Consider the following 14374-nt stretch of genomic DNA (forward strand, 5'->3'; position numbering starts at 1 on the left):
CAATGTTCAACCATCGGCCGGTGTCACTCCACGCCTTCAGTTGCCTACTCCGTCCCGCTATAATGGGAATCCCAAAAATTGTCGTGGTTTCTTGAACCAATGCGAGGTACATTTCGAGCTACTTGCACACAACTTTCCTACAGACCGGTCCAAGGTAGCATATATTATTTCTCTGTTGGAAGGTTCTGCTTTGGATTGGGTGTCTCCATTATGGGAACGATCTGATCCCATGGTTTCCAACTACACCAACTTCATCTCGTCCTTTCGAAGGATTTTCGACGAGCCCGGCAGAATGACCACTGCTTCTTCCGATTTGCTCCGTGTTCGGCAGGGCGCCCGTTCCGTGGGCCAGTACGTGGTTCATTTCCAGACCATTGCTTCCGAACTACGCTGGAATAATGACGCCCTGAGAGCTGCCTTCTGGAACGGCCTTTCCGACCGGCTAAAAGATGAGCTGGTTACTAGAGATCTGCCGGATCCATTAGAAGATTTGATTTCCCTTTGCGTCAAGGTGGATCTTCGGATGCAGGAGCGTGGAAGAGAACGTAGCCGTTCGGATCGTTCCAGGTTCCGGAATCCTACTCCTAGGCCGGTGGCCTCACCTAGCTCAGATGAGCCCATGCAAATTAACCGCTCCCGACTGTCTCCGGAAGAACGACAGCGTCGTCGTGAGGGTAAACTCTGCCTTTACTGTGGAGCCGCAGATCATTTTCTTAAATCTTGTAAAGCCCGTCCGGGAAACGGGCAGGCCTAGCTTGTTCCGGAGGAGTCAAGCTGGGAGTTACGACAAAAGCTTCTCCAACTTCGGACTGCTTGCTTCCAGTAACTCTAGTCTCCAATTCAGTCTCCAGGTCTTGTGAAGCCCTATTGGATTCCGGAGCTGCAGGGAACTTCCTTTCTTCCTTCTGTGCCCAAAGTTTGGGTTTAAAGTTACGGCCTATCGAGCGGCCAATTTCACTGACGGCTATCAACGGGACTAGAATTTCCAAAGGTCTTATAATGTGGCGCACGGGGCCAGTTAAGCTGCAGGTCGGGGCTCTACATCAGGAAGATTTGGAACTCTTGGTAATCCCAGAAATGCCCCATGATCTGGTTCTTGGAATGCCTTGGCTGAAAAGTCATAATCCCCACATCGACTGGAAGTCGTCACAAATTCTGTCCTGGAGTCCCTTTTGTCACACTAACTGTCTTACTCCTGTTTGTCCGCTCCGTGTTACCTCCAAAACGGATGAAGAGCACATTCCGGAGGCATATCAAGGGTACAAGGACGTATTTTCGGAACAAGCTGCTGACCTGTTACCACCTCACAGGCCTTGGGACTGCCCTATTGACCTTGTCCCAGGGAAGACGCCACCTCGTGGTCGCACATATCCTCTGTCTCTTCCCGAGACTCAAGCCATGTCGGAGTATATTAAGTCCAATATGCTCAAGGGATTCATTCGCCCCTCTTCCTCCCCTGCTGGTGCAGGCTTCTTTTTCGTGAAGAAAAAGGACGGGGGGTTGAGACCATGCATCGACTACCGCGGCCTAAACGACATTACTATTAAGAATAAATACCCCTTGCCACTAATCACAGAGTTATTTGATAGGGTTCGTGGTGCCCGCATTTTTTCAAAACTCGACTTGAGAGGAGCTTATAATCTTATACGCATCCGAGAGGGGGATGAATGGAAGACTGCCTTTAATACCCGAGATGGGCATTACGAATACTTGGTGATGCCGTTTGGTCTTAGTAATGCTCCCGCGGTTTTCCAGGGATTCGTCAACGAAATCTTTCGTGATATGCTGTATCAGAGCGTTGTGGTATATCTGGACGACATACTGATTTTTTCCAAGAATCTTGTCGAACACAGGACTCAAGTCAAAGAGGTGCTACACCGTTTACGAGAGAATCATCTCTACGCCAAGCTTTCCAAATGTACCTTTGAAGTAACATCTATTCCGTTCCTCGGTTATGTCATCTCGGGGACGGAGCTTCGCATGGATCCGGAAAAGTTGTCGGCCATTCGTGACTGGACTCAGCCTCTTTCCTTGAAAGCAATACAAAGGTTCCTGGGCTTTGCGAACTACTACAGGAAATTCATTAAGGGTTTCTCCACCATTGTTGCGCCCATTACTGCCCTGACGAGGAAGGGTTCTAATCCTAGTTTGTGGCCTCCGGAAGCCATTGTAGCTTTTTCTCGCCTAAAGTTAGCTTTCATGACGGCTCCAGTTCTCCAACAACCAAATTTCGAGGAACCCTTCTTCTTAGAAGTTGATGCATCTTCAGTCGGGGTTGGGGCTGTTCTCTCCCAGTATTCCTCTGATAAAAAATTACATCCGTGTGGCTTCCATTCTCGTAAATTCTCTCCAGCCGAACGAAATTACACTATTGGAGACCAGGAACTCTTGGCAATCAAATCTGCCTTGGAAGAATGGAGATATCTTCTAGAAGGGGCTAAACATGTGTTTACCATCTACACGGATCACAAGAATTTGCTGTACATCAAATCCGCACAATGCTTGAATCCTCGCCAGGCGAGATGGGCACTTTTCTTTTCCCGATTCTCGTTCATTATCAAGTACCGGGCCGGGACTCTCAATATTAAAGCAGATGCGCTTTCTCGTTCACAAGTTCCCACAGACGAGGATGAACCTCCGGAGCGGGGTTTAATTCTGAATCCAATTTCTGTCTCTGCTGCTTTAACTACTCCAGCTCCTCCTCCTGGAAGAATGTCCGTGCCAGCTAGATTCCGCCCAGGAATACTACTGTGGGCCCATAACTCCAAGTTTTCCGGTCATCCCGGCGCTCAGAAGATGTACAAGTTTCTGCAAAGGTCTTACTGGTGGAACACCATGAGGAAGGATGTACAAGATTGCGTTAATTCGTGTCCCCAATGTACACAACATAAATCTCCTCGTCTGCCTCCTGCAGGGTTACTTCGTCCTCTGCCTATCCCTGTGAGACCCTGGACTCACATTTCCATGGACTTCATCACTGACTTGCCTTGTTCCAAGGGTTGCAACACCGTTTGGGTTATCGTTGACCGTTTTTCGAAGATGGCACACTTTGTGCCCTTGACTGGTCTCCCGACAGCACCGAAACTGGCTCTGTTGTTTATCCGAGAACATTTTCGTTTGCATGGGTTGCCACAAGAGATTGTTTCTGACCGTGGAGTACAGTTCACCGCCAGGTTTTGGAAAGCCCTTTGTTCAACTCTACACATTAAACTTAAGTTTTCGTCTGCTTATCATCCCCAAACAAATGGGCAAACGGAACGAGTCAATCAAGATCTAGAGACTTTTCTTCGTTTGTATCTCTCTCCTTCACAGGACAACTGGGTGGAGTTGTTGCCTTGGGCGGAGTTTGCCCATAACCATTTGTTTCATTCTTCCACTGGGGAATCACCATTTTTCGTCAACTACGGGTTCCATCCCCGTGTTCCGGAATTTCCAAGCCTTCCGATAATAGAGGTTCCTGCTGTAGCGTCCACTCTACGACACTTTGGACAAATTTGGAGAAAGGTTCATGCTAATCTTAAGCAGGTTTCTGTTCGGTACAAGTTCTTCGCAGATAAGAAACGGCAAGCCGCACCTCAATATAAAGTTGGGGACAGGGTATGGCTGTCCACACGGAATCTCCGGTTGAAGGTGCCCACCATGAAATTTGCTCCAAGGTTCATTGGTCCTTACCCTGTGCTACAAGTCTTAAATCCTGTGGTCTGTAAACTAGGTTTGCCTGCCCATCTTCGAGTACCTAACGCCTTTCATGTTTCTCTACTCCGTCCCCTCATTCTGAATCGGTTCCACTCAGCACTCCCTAGGCCAACGTCCGTAGTGGCAGAAGCTGGAGCGGAGTTTGAAATCAAAGCTATTCTTGACTCTCGTTATCTTCATAAAAAATTACAGTACTTGGTGGACTGGAAGGGTTATGGTCCTGAGGAGAGAAGTTGGATTGGGGCTACTGAAGTAACGGCTCCTCGTCTGATTCGGATCTTCCACTCCAGACATCCGACTAAGCCCGGGAAGTGTCCAGGGGCCACTCCTGGAGGAGCGGGTACTGTCACGAACCTCGGGCAGCGGCGACCGCGCTTGTCCCTGCGGGTGGCCTGGTCTGCCCGGCGCCTCTCTTCCCCTGACGGTCTCCGGCTTCAGCGGCGGGTCGGCGCTGCTCTCCGGCGGCTTCCCGGAAGCAAGGACGCCGCCATCACAAGCGAGGGCAAGGAGGCGGAGCAGGTCTGACGTCACCTGCCTGCTCCGCCAATCAGGCTAGGGCGGGGAATTTAAAATCAGATACCAGGCAGAGATCCGGTGCCTGAGTATCTTCGTTTCTCCTGCGGAAGCTGTGATTCCAGAGCTCCCTCGTCCCTGCAAGCATCCTGTGCTTCCAAGCATCCTGTGCTTCCAAGCATCCTGTGCCTCCAAGCATGCTGTGCCTCCAAGCATCCTGAGCCTCCAAGCACCTCATGCCTCCAAGCACCTCTGTGCCTCCAAGCACCTCCGTGCCTCCAATTATCTCCGTGCCTCCAATTATCTCCGTGCCTCCAATTATCTCCGTGCCTACAAGCACCTCGTGCCTCCAAGCACCTCTGTGCCTCCAAGCACCTCTGTGCCTCCAAGCACCTCGTGCCTCCAAGCACCTCTGTGCCTCCAAGCACCTCATCCCTCCAAACACCTCGGTGTCTTCAAACACCTCCGTGCCTCCAAGCACCTCCGTGCCTCCAAGCACCTCCGTGCCTCCAGTTACCTCCGTGTCTCCAAGCACCTCGTGCCTCCAAGCACCTCATCCCTCCAAACACCTCGGTGTCTTCAAACACCTCCGTGCCTCCAAGCACCTCCGTGCCTCCAAGCACCTCCGTGCCTCCAGTTACCTCCGTGTCTCCAAGCACCTCGTGCTTCCAAGCACCTCATTCCTCCAAACACCTCGGTGTCTCCAAACACCTCCGTGCCTCCAAGCACCTCCGTGCCTCCAAGCACCTCCGTGCCTCCAAGGGCCTCCCAGCACTCCCTGTACTCCCAGCACCTCAGTGCCTCCAATACCACAGTGTCTCCAATATCTCAGTACCCCAGCCTTCAGTATTTCTACAAGTCTTGTCTTACAGGAGACCTTCAAGAATTCCTCTGGGCCTCCCGCCTGCCGTCTTAGTCCTGCATGAGGAAGACCTACATCCGGCCATCTCTACTACGACCCAGTGGCGGTTCCTCTTCCCGGTCATCGGAAGAAGCCCCGAGTCCACAACACTCCCAAACCAGGTCAGTGATAGTAGGCAGTTACCTGTTCGGACCGGAGACATGCACAGCAGTCACTCGGTATAATTAGCGCCGATGACCGGCACCAGACTTTAGTGAAGCAGCACTAAAACTACAACTCCCAGCAGCCCTTACTGCCGGGAGATCCGGACAGCAAGGGCTGCTGGGAGCTGTAGTTTTACTTAGAGCTGCTTCACTACTGTAGCGCACGCAGGGGGGTTTCTGAGTACCCAGAAACCCCCCACCCCCCTGACAGAGACACTCTTGTCCAGGGTCCCCAGCCACAAAAGGAGCTGCCCGGCGATAGTCGGCTACAACTAGCAGCGCTTCCGCGTCAGGTGGCTTTCATGTCCATACCACCTGACGCGGAGCACCCATAACGGAACCTGCAGCGGCCGAGCAGCTTCAGCGTGCCATTATTACAGCGCCTCCCAGCTTGTGGAGAGAGAGAGGGAGAATCGCCCCACCAAGCAGTGTAACGGAGGATGGAAGCTCTGTGTGTATCCATGCTGTGTGTGTAAGTATGCTATGTGTGTATGTGTATGTAAGTGTGTTTGTAAGTGTGCTGTGAATGCATGTGTGTATGTGTTTGCCCTGTGTTTGTAAGTAAGTGGCCTGTGAGTATGTATGCTACAGTGTCGGTGTGTGTTTAAGTATGCTGAGAGAACATAATAGACGCATTCCTTATAGAGGCAGGATGATTTTTCTTATATGGTGGGCACTTTAGTTCAGAAATCCAGGGTCCTTTTAGCTAATGGTTCATTTAAACTGTGCCAGACGCCTTATCAATAGTGCCTCATAATGTTCCAATACATGCAATAATAGGCAACAAAACCCAACAACCGCATGGCATAATATGTTTTAATGCATCAATACAATGAAATACACACAAAATATAAACACTCAAAAAAACTGGGATCAAAGTAGTGGTAGCTGTAATTAGTAAATTACCCGAAATAACGGATCCCAACCTTCAATAAAGTAACTACATCCCCTCCTCTATTTGTCTTTCACCGAAACCAATACCTGCTACTGGGCTGAGTGACCACTCGCACTCAGGACATTAATAGCAGTGATGCAGTGAGTGGGCCATGCAAGCAATCCCAGGTCAGTGCTACCATCCCCTGTCCCAGCCCAGTGCCTCCCTATCTAACCAACCCTCACCTATCCCAGTGTCTCCCCCTCCACCATCCCAATGTCTTTCACCCTGTTAGTCCAGTGTATCCCCCCTTCCCTCACCAATCGGCCAATGTTCCCCAAGCACCTGCCCCCCCATCTAACCCCCACAGCCAGTACGGTGTGTGTGTGTATATATATATATATATATATATATATACACACACACACACATACACACACACATGTGGCGTAACATGTATAAGGGGTACTACTGTGACACACATGTGGCGTAACATGTATAAGGGGTACTACTGTGTGGCATAACGTGTATAAGGGGTACTACTGTGTGGCGTAACATGTATAAGGGGTACTACTGTGTGGAGTAATGTGTATAAGGGGTACTACTGTGTGGCGTAACCTGTATAAGGGGTACTACTGTGTGGAGTAATGTGTATAAGGGGTACTACTGTGTGGCGTAACGTGAATGACGGACACTACTGTGCGGTGTAATGTGAGTAAGGGGCACTACCATGTGGTATAATTTGAATTGTGGGTACTATTGTGTGACCACTGACCACACTCTTTTTCGGCCTTCCTCATTTTAAATATGGGGGGGGGGGGGGCGCCAGTCCCTTACTTTGCCTGGGGCGCTCCGATCCCTAGATACACCCCTGGCTTTATGCTATGTGTTATAAATATTTTAACCGTTCTTCTCCCTGCCACCTTAGTTAGAGAGGGAGTTTTCATCCAAGTTTAGCATTATTAGGCCTTCCTCTCAGTCAATAAGAGCCGACCCATTTCACGCCACATTTGGTTGACAGTGTCATTATTTATTTAGATAAGTGGGCTTGAATAATGTGCGGACGCATCTGGACCTGTGAAGTTTAAATATTTCTACTTGCACCACTGCGTACCATGGAGTTATACAGACGTTTGTTGCTACATAGCCATGGTCGGTCTTAAGGGGGGTACTCACGGAGCGATATTCTAAGCAATCTGACTAGATTGCTTAGAATATCGGGATGATCGCTCCGTGTGTAGCCCCCTCGGCGATAGCGATGCGCGGCCCCGCACATCGCTATCGCCGCTGCTAGATTGGCCTGCATGCAGGCCAATCTAGCGGGTCGCTCACTACAGCCGCTGGGAGAAGTGAGCGCCCCCCCCGTCTCCCCCCGCACGCTCAGCACAGATCGCGCTGTGCTGAGCGGCAGGAGAGATGTGTGCTGAGCGCTTCGCTCAGCACACATCTCTCCTATATCGGCCCGTGAGTACTGGGCTTTAGGAAGGGGATCAGAACCTCCTGTAAGTGACTGCTAATTAGGTAATAAAGTTTTTGCTGCATGTCTCCTAGCTAGGCTGTTCTTGTTAGTATTTTTAGTATTTTATTTCTCTCTACTCTGTCGCTCTTTTTTGCTTTTTATCGCTTGTTGTCTCTCTCGCTGATTACTTGTACAGTACGTGCAGCTGAGATATTGCATTTACTCCAAACATCCGCAACAGAAAAATGTCATGCCATGATACAAAAATGTCCGCCATCTTCACATGAAGGTAAATAAAAATAAAGTAATGTGGTTTCTGACTACTAACTTACAGGGGTCATCATACACAAAAAATAACATTGTTAACAAATGGTCAAGCAACCAATTAATTTAATTCTGGACCATTTGATACGGATTGACCCACAAGATTTATCTTATTTACTAACAAATATCTGGCATGCATTTACTAAGTGGACACTCAGTAGGTCAGCATCAATAATGTTGACACCAGAATATCGAATATTATAATGTCAACATGGACAAATTGTCGACATGTGACACATTAACAAAATTAAAATGTCAGGGTTAGATGTTGACATTGTGTTGACATGATGAACATGTTGACATGAACTCTGTTGACGTTTAGTACATGAAGTTGAAGGTAGACACTAGCAATGCATTGCATGGTGCTAGCCACACCCCACAGCACAGGCCACACCCCTGTGCAGGCCACACCCCTGCAGTGCTGGTCACACCCCCTATGGCAGCACACAATAGGCCTTTCATGAATTTTATCTCCAGGCCCACGCTGACCTTACTCCGGTACTGAGGTCACTCACACACACAGCACTGTAGTTATTTGCTACACATATAATTAGGCGTTATGGCAGATGAAATGTAATGAGATAAGCGTAGGCAGTAGGGAATAGTATACACTGAGAGGGAATGGACATAGGAATTCCATCTGACAGAAAGGCGATGTATAAATTCTTGGCATGCACATGGAGTATAAATACGCTCACATACCTCATTACTACAGTTATAGTGCTAAATTATAAAGAATGGTCAGAACAAAAAAAAGTTTTATTTTAAGTCAACAATTTACAAAATATATTCAAAGATCAATAAAAAATGGAGAGCAGCCATGAGCCTGACTGCCGACACCATTGTTACATCATAGATGTTTCCATGGTAACTCCCAGCTCACTGCATCAACTGCCGTGTTCAAGGGTTTGAAGCTCACTAGTTATTTGGACTAGATAACTGCCGACATGCCGTCCAGGTTTTGCCAGTTTTTTAGCTGCTTTTGCTGCTGTTTTCGCCCTATGAAAAAATCTAAACCTGTAAAGGTAATATTATTATTTCTATTTATATTCTTAATATTATTACTACCTATTTTCCCTATATTTGTATAGTGCCAGTATTATTTATTTATACACTTCACACAGCGCTGTACAGAGAATATATGAATAGGCGAGTAGATGAAGGCGTTATGTAACATTTTTCAGGGTTTTTTTTTTTTTTTTATAAATAAAGGTGAATTAGGGATTATAGTAACAATGTTACTATGGCCTTTATTTATTGTTCCTCTCTGCCTCTCCCCTCTGACTGCCATTACATTTTATTGTGATGACATCATTTTCATCAGCAATTTCATTTATTATATAGATTTACATCTGTTCCTATACCATTGGGGGAGGTGTATCAAAGCTTGGAGAAAGATAAGGTGTAACTAATCAGTCAGCTCCTAACTGCCATGTTACAGGACGTGTTTGAAAAATGACAGTTAGGAGCTGATTGGTTGGTAGTTTATCTCTCTCCCCTTTATTACTCTCTAAGGATTAGTACATCTGCCTCTAAGTGTTGCAATTTTGGCCCCATTAACAATTAATTATATTTCCAACATAATTTAATAAATATGAAATGCTCTGTTAATATAATTAAATTGGATCCATCGTATACTCAACAATAATCAGTAAGCATTTACTATAAAAACAAAAACCTGTTAATAAATGAATATATTATGTACTCCATAATGCTTTTACAGATGTAATCGTTTAAAGCTGTATAGCAGTGGTGGGGAACCTTTTTTCTAGCCAGGGCCATTTGGATATTTATAAAATCCTTTGGGGGCCATACAAAAATTATCAACTTAAAAATGAGCCTGTCCCCAGTAGATATGCCCCCAGTCAGTAGTTATGCCCCCAGTAGATATACCCCCAGTCGTTATTCCCCAGTAGATATGCCCCCAGTAAGTATTCCCCCCGTCACTTGTTATGCCCCATTAGATATGCCACCAGTCAGTTGTTATGCCCCATTAGATATGCCCCCTAGTAGCGACGCTTACACACACACATTAAAAGAAAAAAACCACAATACTCACCAGCCCCGCTCCTGCTTCCAGACCATTGCCTTCCGCCTGGACGCTCGCTCCTCAGAACTATGGGAGAGAAGTCATGACATCTCTCCCATAACACCGCACAGCAGCACACGCACACTGCCAGAGCCGGAAGCCGGAGCTCAGGAGTGAGCTCCTGCTTCCGGCTGCTACTGAGGGTAAGAAGCCAGGCGCCCACTAGTAACAAAATCTCAGTGGGCGCCCGGCTAGGTGAGCCTAGCCGAGCCGGATCAAGTGGCTCTGCGGGCCTTATACGGCCCTCGGGCCTGAGGTTCCCCACCCCTGCTGTATAGTATCAAACACCTGAATAGGTAAATGCAGAACACAGCTTTTTCATGTGAGCAGCATCTTCCATTGCTTTTATGGAAGCTATAGTAGACCAGAGGTTCTCAAACGCAGCCCTCAAGGCACTGACAGTCCAGGTTTTAGGTATATTCATGGTTTCAGCACAGATGGTTACATGAAAATGACTGAGGTGCTAGTTAAGTCACCTGTGGCCAAGCATGCATATACTTAAAAAGTGGACCATTGGTGTGCCTTGAGGGCCGCATCTGAGAACCTCTGCTATAGACTATCCCTAAATAAGAAATGGAAAATTATAGCAAGTCAGTGTCCAACTAACTCCATCAGTCTCACGGGGTGTGGTATGGCTGACCGATGGTCTCCTGAACGCCGGTCAGCATACCGATGCCAGGATCCCGGCAGCAGACCAACGCCGGGATCCCAGCGGGGAGGGGCGAGTGCAGCAAGCCCCTTGCAGGCTCGGTGGTGACCTGCGGTTGCCACGGGTTCTATTCCCACTCTATGGTTGTCGTGGGTACCCACAAGAAGAAATAGTCCCTGTTGGTCAGCATGCCAATCGTCGGGATAGTGAGGGGGCGGGATTTTGGGGGAGGTCATGTGACCATTGGTCTGCTGACCGCCGGTCACAAGAATACCACCCATCTCAAGGGCACCAGTCTGATTTCTAATGCAGCATGCTAATATCTACAATTAAAATAATTATATTTATAGAAGAAAAAAAACAACCTCTTGCTTTAAACAGAATGTACACTATATTTAGGCTTCCCATACTATCCCTTTACACTGGGACACGCATGCATTACACAGGTTCTGTGGCTGGACGACTTTAATCCTGCATTTCATCTGGCTTTTATCAGCCGCAGAACCTGTGTAATCCATGAGTGGCCCGATGTAAAGGGATAGTATGGTGAGCCTAACCCTAGTAGTCATCTTTTGCAGAGTTTTGTTTTGGGATTTTTTAACGCCATATATTTATATATTTCAGCACAAGACTTTTTCCTTGGTGCCGTTTATGAAACCTCTTCTGAGTTTGGAGTCTGTTGCTGGTTATTCTATGCTACGTTTTCACAATTTGTAATGTTTTTAGCAGGTTAGAGCGCAGGATGTTAAGGCGCAGGAGGTTCCAGCGCTAGAAGTGAAAGAGCCGGAGCCCAAACCAATACCAGGTCTGTGCTTCTATACCATGTTTTATATATATGTTGCTTTACTCAGTGATAATAATGATAAAAGACGCGTACTTGGTGTTTTATCTGTTTAATCATTTTCTCCTCTGTTAGTTATGAAACTGATGGATCCCTTTATTAAAGTGGAAGATGTCAGCCGGTGAGTGTTATTGTCACATACACCCAATGTATGATCAGTCATGTGTCACATACGTGTGCCTATACATGTGTGATATGTTTTATACGTTTCATTTTCTTACCAGTGTAGAAAACTCATATTTCTAACTAGCAATCCCAAATAGCTTCTTCTTCTTCCTCTTCTTCTTCATTCAGCTGAGCGGTGAGAGTGTTACTGTATGTCCCATCACTGTCTGCCCTCCCACACTCTCCTGTGCAGTCAGCGACCACTACTGTAATAATATAACCTCATATCTTCCTGTACAGCCACTACAGACCATTGTTTGGGCTTCGCCTTATATTTGAGTGTCCCTATGGCCCTAGTCACCCGATGGACACCAAGGAAAGGTCTGTTTTATTTTGCTATACTTTAAGGTCCACTTATCAAATTTGAGTGATAGAAAATCTAATGAGCTACTTTCTGGCGGCCAGTCAGGGTCTTTCTGTGCACACATGACCCAGGTCACATGTATGTACAGCTGTGGAATCTTAGGGTGGGGTGTACTAAAGGAAAAAAGCAGTAAAACTCCTGTTTACGTGTGTTTTACCGCATTTTCAAATGTACTAAGACCTGGCTGCCACTTTTCTTTGCGGAAGGTATAGCCATCTTTCTATGGAGATACCCTATAGAAGCCTATGGACTTCTTACCGCATCCCATCGCACCCGCCGCCCAGCGCCACTCACGTCGACCCCCCCATACCTATATGCAGGCAGCTCCCGTCGTAGTCCCGAATCCCAGCCTACTCCTCCCCCAGGAACACAGCCTTCTGTATTTCCAGCTGCAGGGAAGAGGAGGAGGAGCCTGGGACTGACAGAAGATGTCGCCTCCCGGTGTTGGGAGGTGACAGAGACCCCTGGAGGCAGCCACACACCCAATCTATGCAGGGGGCCACTGCCATTGCATTGCATTACTAATGGCATATGTTAGTACATATGCGATCAGTGCAGACGATGGCCCTCAAAGATTATTAGTACATCCCGCCGCCAGTCTAAAGAGAATAGATGCTCTATGTTTATAATAATTATTTTGTGAGCACCTCATCTGCTATTACCACCTTGAGATGGGCAGTCTGTGCTACAGGTAACACCGCTGTCCTGCTATATATGTGCAGCAAGTAGTGTCACCAGCTTTGCCAGCGGAAGTTATTGCAGGAGATCCCCTGGTGATGGTCAGCGTGGTGATACCAGGAGTTGGCCATCACAGGCTGCAGGGAATGGTACATAGGGAGATTCCCTAATCCGGCAACTGCTGTTTCTTTGATAAATCAGCTTGTTTCCCCATATAGATGTGTATAATGTAGGTGTAACATGTTGCTGCTGACAGTGACTGCTCCTTGAGCGGACTCTTTCTTTAGATTTAGTTATGTATTTGGTTATGGCGCTATTAGAAGGCATGTAATGCGTTGCTGTAGTTGTATTTATTGCCTCTAATCTGACTGTTATTCCCTCAGTGAGCATAAGACCACAGCTCACCAGGGCCCCACCAAGATGCCAGGGTACTGCGAATGCTGCAGGTGCATCTACCCTGATCTGGAAGAAGTAAGTACTGAATGATGTATGTGCACTGCCTTAGTGTAGTAGGTATTAGTTACAATCCTGTGTAAGGAGCAGCGGATGACCTGGGGATCCTCACTTTGGGAGGGGGCAGCAAGGTAGGAGGTGCTCGGGAAGTGGGCGGCTGCGGGTGGCTGCTCACAGGACGAGGGGAAGAGTTGCCTACTTTACCAGGCATCCAGAACAGTAGGGAAGTATGGATGTCCTGCCTATTACTGTGTCTATTGGGCATGATAATTGTCTGCAGCGTTCAGAGTGCAGGGGCAAATGCAGGATTTCTAGATGGGGGTTTCCAAATGAAATAACAATCTCCCGTCTACGGAAAACTGGAGCAAGCGCAGTATGCGGGGGGGAGCTGGAGAAGAACATAGTGGGGAAGAGTCTTTAGCCCTGAGCTTACTTATCTCAAAATTAAGGGTAGCTCTGAGAGATGTACCTTTGTTAAACTTAATTCAGACGGGCTGAAAAGTGGGTATTGGTGGGTGGGTGGGAGGGTCGGTGGTGGTGGGTATGAGAAGGTGGGGGGGGGGGGAGCTGTAGGCTAAAATTTTGCAAATAATGCCGAGAAACCTTGTAATGGCCCTCAGTGCAGGGATCAGGGATGTGCATTACCTGGTATCACTGTGGTGGTTATTGGGTAACTCACATGTAAAGCTGTGTCCCTTACTTATGTATTTCCAGTTATTTATATAGTGCACACATATTCCACAGCACTTTACAGAGAATATTTGACTATTCAGATAAATCCCTGCCCCAGTAGTGCTTACAATCTATAATCCCTAACAGCATTATAGGCCTGGGTAAAGCAATGCACTGGGACCCCTACACACCCATTCACAGGAACCATTAAAAAGTTAGAACATGCTCCTCCTACGGTCATGCAATGTCTGTCCACAAGCTTCCATACAGTAAATGGGCTGTCGGATCTCTGATTGGTGGATAGCACCAGCCATCCACCAATCAGCATGCTGCCTCAGGCTGGGAGGCAGGTAGAGAATGAGTCCTCTCTGGTCTGACTGTGTGACCACCACCTACCCCTGCTTGATGGCCCCTAGAATTGTGGGACCCAGGGCAGCTGCCCAGTGTGCCTATACATTAAGATGACCTGATCACATATACACACACATACACACTAGGGTTAATTTGTTTTGGTGGGAACCAATTAACCAAC

At 47.5% G+C, this 14374-nt stretch overlaps 1 long non-coding RNA gene across 1 annotated transcript; it reads left to right on the plus strand.

Annotated features, from left to right (window-relative positions):
• Positions 1–8754: 8754 nt before the first annotated feature.
• Positions 8755–11996, plus strand: LOC134970189 (uncharacterized). Its single transcript, XR_010189715.1, has 4 exons — positions 8755–8956; positions 11399–11474; positions 11586–11631; positions 11916–11996. It is a non-coding gene; the product is annotated as an uncharacterized LOC134970189 (long non-coding RNA).
• The last annotated feature ends 2378 nt before the right edge of the window (positions 11997–14374 follow it).

This window comes from Pseudophryne corroboree, chromosome 11, assembly GCF_028390025.1.
Source record: "Pseudophryne corroboree isolate aPseCor3 chromosome 11, aPseCor3.hap2, whole genome shotgun sequence".
Taxonomy (NCBI): Eukaryota; Metazoa; Chordata; class Amphibia; order Anura; family Myobatrachidae; genus Pseudophryne; species Pseudophryne corroboree.